Consider the following 6,820-nt stretch of genomic DNA (forward strand, 5'->3'; position numbering starts at 1 on the left):
ATTTTTCAAGCTATTGTTCTGTTCTATTCAACTATTTCATCTGTTTTTCTGTACTCTTATAAAACATGAAAAGACAGTATTATTGTAAGAAATTTATTTGGCTGGAAAAGAAAAATGAGTGTTTCACTCCACGCTGAAATAATTTAACTTCTTGTTCTAGAAAATTTCCCCCGAGAACAGAATTTTATAAAGTTTTTTCAGTCAAAACGAGCAAGGGAGACTGGAAGTCTAGACAATTGCTTACTTATTTTTAAAAGTTCTTGCTGATATAGGTATTGGATGCGCCACTCAGGTTTGGTGCCAGTTCTCTGGTTTTATAATCATATGGACCTATTTTAAAGTGTTTTCTTTCATGCTTTGCTGCATCAAATGAATATTCAAAATGAATAATCAAAACAATGAACTCAGCTGGTCAGATCCTGAGCAACCTGCTCCAGCTGGACCTGCTTCACACAGGAGGTTTGACTTGACATCTCTGGATGTTTCTTCCACCCTGTATTATTCTGTGATCAAAGCCTCACTGAAGAAAGACAGGAAAGAGAGCACCTGATTGGAAATAATAAGCAATGAAGCTAACCTGACAAGGTGCTGTCAACTGCACAATGAAACAATTTTCCTCCTAATACCTTTTCTGTTCCTAAAAAAGAATTATAAAAAGTTGTGACTTGTCATACATCCATCCATTTATTATTGTTTTGTACTTGTATCCATGATCCATTTTTCCAGTGTGAATAATAGCTTTTTTCACTGAGCTAATGATATTACACAATTTAATGTATTTTATCAGTTGTCTTAACTATCCATCCAGTTAAGACATATATTGAGTCAAATTGTTCCCTGTATTTTGACTCAAAATATTCCACTTAGACATGCAAATGGATGTTGCATGGGCTTTTGAACTAATCTGCTCACATCCTATGACAAAATCTTAGGCATCAGTGACTGAGACTTCAGAGCATTTAGCTGCTAATGAAAGTTACGGATCTTACTGCCTTACAACAGTCTTGAAAAGCTTAGTCTCCCCTACTTTGCATTTCCAGAAACTGAACTATATAGTCTGTTCTTTCACAAAGACCAAACAAGCCTTCATGTTATTTGATTATGGTTTGTTTTACAGACTTTTCTCATCACCCAGCCCTTCAGTTAGAATTCATTTAGGCTCTGCTTTTTAAAATACTTCTATGGTTACCAGGTGAAACTGATTATATAGAGCATGAAAAGCGTGTAAAGTTAGGAATTATGGAATACTTTCTACACGAGGTTAGTTAAGCACTGTAATAAATTGCATGAGAAAGTTGAAGAATCTCTCTCATTAGAGGTTTTAAAGCACAAAGAGACAAATATCTGTCATGAAAAATGGGTAGTAAATGTGTAGAAAGTGAGTAAAGCTGATCCAGCATTGAGGACTACAGGCTGTCAAGATCCTACCAGAGCCTGTGTTGATTGTAGTATTTTCTCTTTTTTCTTGGCTCCTTTTCATCCACTTTTTATTCCATAGCCTCTTACTTAGAATGCCATTCTGTCTACACTCAAACCTTTCCCTTTTTTGTCATCTTCATCTCTATTACGTTTCCTTACTTCTGAAGGTACACACAAAAAAACATGTTGAACTCCTTCAAGATCTGATTTGTACAATATCCCTGACACTATTTATTGACTAAATAATTGTCCTACAACTCAATGAAAATAAACCAATAATCTTTCACATAAATTTCCACTTGCAAATTGCAAGTGGCTTAAGCAAAAGTTAGCAAACTATAAATTGGTGTGGTAGGGATCAAATTGTCTTTTACCTAGTTAAAGGTAGTTCAACTTTTGAAATCTTGTTGAAAAAATAGTTCTTTTTTGTAAACTGTGTTCTAAGTGTTTCAGTTAAATTACATCTATCAGAAATAAATACTCCTCTGTTGCTGTCTGTGACTGTTATCATTACGAAAGAATCTGCCATTCTTTCTGTGTCATTATTTGTGTTCCACTGAATGAGTAATCTCATTAAAATCACCAGGACTACTTGGATTCTGCTTGGAAAGAATAGGGCAGGGGAATATGAATAAGGGCAGGGGACTCTTAGTTTATTGGTTCTGCATGCTGGTTTATTGTTTGCTATTTTTGTGCTTATATGTGAACATTCACTATTGCATCTAGTCATGTGAAGGGAGTCAGATTATTTGGGTGACACAGTACTTCACAATGGAAATCAGGGCTGCATAGCCTACTCCTTTAATCAAAGACATCTGTGAGCATACAGGAGATTCAGCTGTGGACAATAGGCCTTAATTTATTCCCTTATAACACAAACAGATATGATCCTGTAAGGGACCAGTATTCATACATTTGCACCTGAGTGGAGGTGGAAGCAGATCAGTACTTTGCAGAGCTAGGCCAATGGAGAAAAGATGTATTGCCTTCTGCAAATGATAGGACACGGAATCTTATGGTTCATGCCAAGATTGCAGATTAAGGTTAATGAAATGCAAGTCTCATGTTCTAACTAATGTTCAAAGTTTCATTTAGCTCAGACTTAATATCTCTGTTTTGCTAATAGAATGGGATCAAACAAAATAGTCCACTGAAACGTGCATCATTTGTTTTAAAACATTTTAAGGTCATGAACAATGTGTCAAAAGAGAAGCTACAATCAGTATTACTATCACTAGCTAAGAAATTCAATAGAGCTGTGGCAAACTGTAATGCTTTTGGTGCAAATATTTATCTAAGGCATATTTACATGCGTATCCAGAAAGTATAAGTCTATAGTTCTTTAGTCAAGCTCTTCTAGTTTTCCCACTGAAGTGAATCAAATCTGTATTCTACTCTGGTGTGGATGTATATAGAGAAAGTTCAGTTGTGCTCTTATAGGAGGTGTTAAAAGGATCATGAAAATTGTCTGGAAAGAGTTCAAAGTGGGTTTGGTTTGTTTTTTTTTTTTTTTTCCCCATGCCTTTCTGTGTTTGTATGAATCACAGAGGCTGGCAAATATTAACTGGAGAGTTCTTACCTCAACAAATTCTGGCACATACTAGTATAAGTTCATTAACAGTATGGACTTATTTTTCTCTAAATGATGCAGTGGGATTGAATGGCACCTTGCCATATGTAGAAGTTCATTTTAAGCCAGGAGGAACAGTTAGTTTAGTGGTCTCAGGTTGTGACTGAAATATCTAGACTTCTGGAACCACAGATCTGACTTCTCCCAGGGCTGACTGTCCTTCGTCATTTTTAAAGCGCTGTAGGTAAATTGAATACTATGCAGTTTACTGCAGTTAGCTAACGTTAAGTCTCCGTGTGGACAGGAATCCCGTAACTCTTTTCATACAAAATTTGGGACCTTACTTCGGGAAAAAAATCTCCATTTTTTGCCTGGTGTTTTATAGTGCTCTCATCTATTGTATTCCTAGTCTGTGTTTCAGAGGTGCTATGTTATATATGTAACTGTAGATTAGTAATCATGGACCCTTTCCAGAAAAGGATTTATATAAATAATTATAAGTTTTCACTGGGGAGCTTTGCATGAACGATTTGCAAACACTGAGCAAGAAAGAAGCCTGCGTAATTTTGCGCGTTTATTAGCATGGAAACAGAGGCAGATACAGGAGTGGTGGCATTGCTACAGCTGACTAGCTAGTCAAGTATACAGCTTTGGTCTGCCTTCTTATTCAAAATTCCCATCTCTTAACTCATCTGATAAAGCCTGGGGTGTTCTTTGTCTTTAGCACACCTTCGCATCTTAAAAGCCATAACATTTAATGGCCTTCACTTTCATTGTGGCCTCTTCTGAGCCACACGATAATAATTTTATTAATATTTCCTTTAGATTGGCCATTGTTTTAGGAGCGGCTGTAAGAACCCAATGCAATATGCAAGGGCAGCTGTTGTGTTTTTTTCCTCAGAGCTGTGACAAGATATCTGATATCAAGAAGTATAGACAAATTGTTAAATAATGAGTGCCTTCAGTGGCTAACTTTCTGGCTTGAAGTCTAACAGAGTGCAATGAAGGCAAACAACAAGATGCTGTGCGTAGCTCTTATTTTGTTTTCTGAGTTTTCAAGTTTGTAAATGGCAGGAGATGCACAGTGGAGTCTTTGGAATCGAGAGGACCCCAGTAAGACAATGCCCAAGCACATGGGAGGTTAGTAGAGAAAGAACCATCTTTACCTTCACAAAAACCATGTGGGAGCACATTATTCATTTCCATGAGATTGACTTCTTCGCAGTAATAACATCTAAGAAAGCAGAGGGTGAATATCTCCTTCCAAATAGATATGGATTGTAAGCAAGGGAAATACGGTGGAAGGCACAATGAATTCAAATTAAACAAACTGAATCAATGGTTAGGCAAGAGACTGAGAGATGGTATCTTAGCTAGGCTATAGTTTAATATGTACCTGTGCTTTCATCTTCCCATAAGCCACAGTGGGACCACTGGTAGCCATGGGCAAAGCAGCCACGTGGACAAGGAAAACACAGGCAAAGTAAATTGGCAGTGTCACAAACCATTTAACCTGAATATCTGTGGCAGGGGGTTAGAGAGGGGAGAGAGAGAAGAAGGACGGACAGAACTTATGGAACAATTCATTGATCTGCTTCCCCTTATTTTAAACATTAGCTTTCCAAAGCAAACTTATTCCATAGGGAAAAACATATTCTGTTTAGAATGACATGAGGTAAAAAGATGATCTAGTGTCATCTGGAGAGTGGCCAATTTCATAAGACACTAAGAAATATTCTCTGCCTTTTTTGGCAAGGGATTTTATTTAAAACCACAATGTCATGCAGTATGGCATTATGCAATTGCCTAACAAAAACTATCAGATATGGGCACTCTGATATTTTTATATACATGTATTACCACTAAGTTTCACAATCAGTATAAACATATGTATGTCATTGGTCTTTTTCTTTCTTTCTTTTTTTTTTTTCCCCCCCATGTACAACTGCCTTAATAGGGATTATACTTGTGCACTGTCAACTGCTCATTTGGAATCATTGCAATGACAAAGAGTCATCCTCAAACCACAGCAGAACTGCCTCTGCAACATCCTCTCATTTCATTGTCCTTATCTTGCCTCTCACTTCTGTTTTTTCAGGTTTTGTGCTACATTTTCAAAGTTGCACTAAGTGTCTTCATGATGGAGTTCTCTTACACTTTGCATTTAGCTATGATTGTGACAGAGGCACAGTCCATGTTAAAAACCACAAAGTAACACCAACGAATTCAATAATGTGATTCTGAAGATTTACACCAATCTGGGTTTAATCACATTACTCAAAAAATTTAACATGTAGCCTTACCACAGGAATCAACTTGAGAAACTATTTGAATTTTTGCTTTTAAGTGGAAAGAAAGTGAAGCTAATTCAAACCTGTCTGCTTCAGATCCTGAGGTTATTTCAAAGGAAGGCTGCCATCTTCCTGTTCATGTAAATCAACTTTATCGTCTTGAAAAGCTGCTCATTCAATCAAGTCCAGAATGAGTCTGTGGCACACCTGGAACAAGAAACCAATCCCTGACTACATTGGCAGGATTTCCACCTACCTTAAGAAATACAGCTCAGAGATGATGTGAGCTATTTGGACTCCTGGCACAAGTCAAAGGATACTTTGGGACTGGTGAGGCATATGCGAGAACATTATCAGATCCAACTTTCACACAGAGAGTGTTTTAACCACCATAGCAAATATTATGAATTTTTTTGGTACTGGGTGTTTTTATGCTACAAGGTTAAGTACTGAGGTGTCATTAGTTGAGAGGAGCAATAAATCTTTCCAAGGTATCAAGTCAGAAGGACATTGTGGTGTTAAGGCATTCTTGGGATCTGCTCCAGGAAGTTTCTTCTATTGGGAGATATCTCTGCCTTAGAGCAGGATATCTCTGTCCACAGCGAATGGCCTCCTGCAGGGCAGAAAAGTGGTGCCACATTCAAAGTTGGGAGATTCTCCTCAAAAACAACAAGCACTGGGCCCAGGGAATGATTCCCTCACTAGCAGCATGCTCCTGGAGATCCCCTGTGGCAATCTGTAGTCTTCCCCCCTTCAAGATCCAGAGGGACCCTCACTCCTCAAAAAGGGTATGAGTGCCCATCATGAATGAGAACACCTACCTCGTAACGAAGACTGGGTGTCAGTTATGGTATTTGAAATCTCATGTCTTGCATGAAGAGGAAACTCCTGGAACTGAAGAGACTTTTCTTCTCTCCAGAGGCAAAAGCATCCAATCCGTTTACCTCTAGCTACATAATTAACGACTGATCAAGGTTAAGTGCACCATATGCTGTAAAAAAAAAATAAATGCTGACTGAACATATTGGTTTCAGTCTTGTAGCCTGGGCAGCAAGAAACAATTGCAGAGTTGTTTCCACTCTCCTCTGCTTTATATACGGAGAAACATGAAAAGTGGTGACCTCGTTTCAAAGAACAGTATTATCTCAAATGACTCCCACCTCATCTATACAAGTCATGAAGGCATCAGAAGGAAAAGGCACTTGGACAAGCATTCACAAAAGAAAGAGCTGTGTCACACATCTGAGTAAATGAACAAGCAGAGAAATAGGCAAGAAAAAACCTCATTATAAATAATGCAGTTCAGCTTCCCAAGGTAAGAAAATTGTCTTCCCACAGCACTCTGGACAACTTCAGTTTTAGAAAGTCAAGATTTCAAGAGGACTGACTAGATGCCTCAGTAAAGCTCACAAGGATGAGGAAGAATGAAATACATACTTTCACTTAATGGGGAAGGTTAAAGTCTGCTAGGTAGGCAGCAATAAAGAAGCACAAGCACCACTGCCAGGCACTTCACTAGAGACAATTCATAAAGCCAAGA

Source organism: Gavia stellata, chromosome Z (assembly GCF_030936135.1).
Source record: "Gavia stellata isolate bGavSte3 chromosome Z, bGavSte3.hap2, whole genome shotgun sequence".
NCBI lineage: Eukaryota > Metazoa > Chordata > Aves > Gaviiformes > Gaviidae > Gavia > Gavia stellata.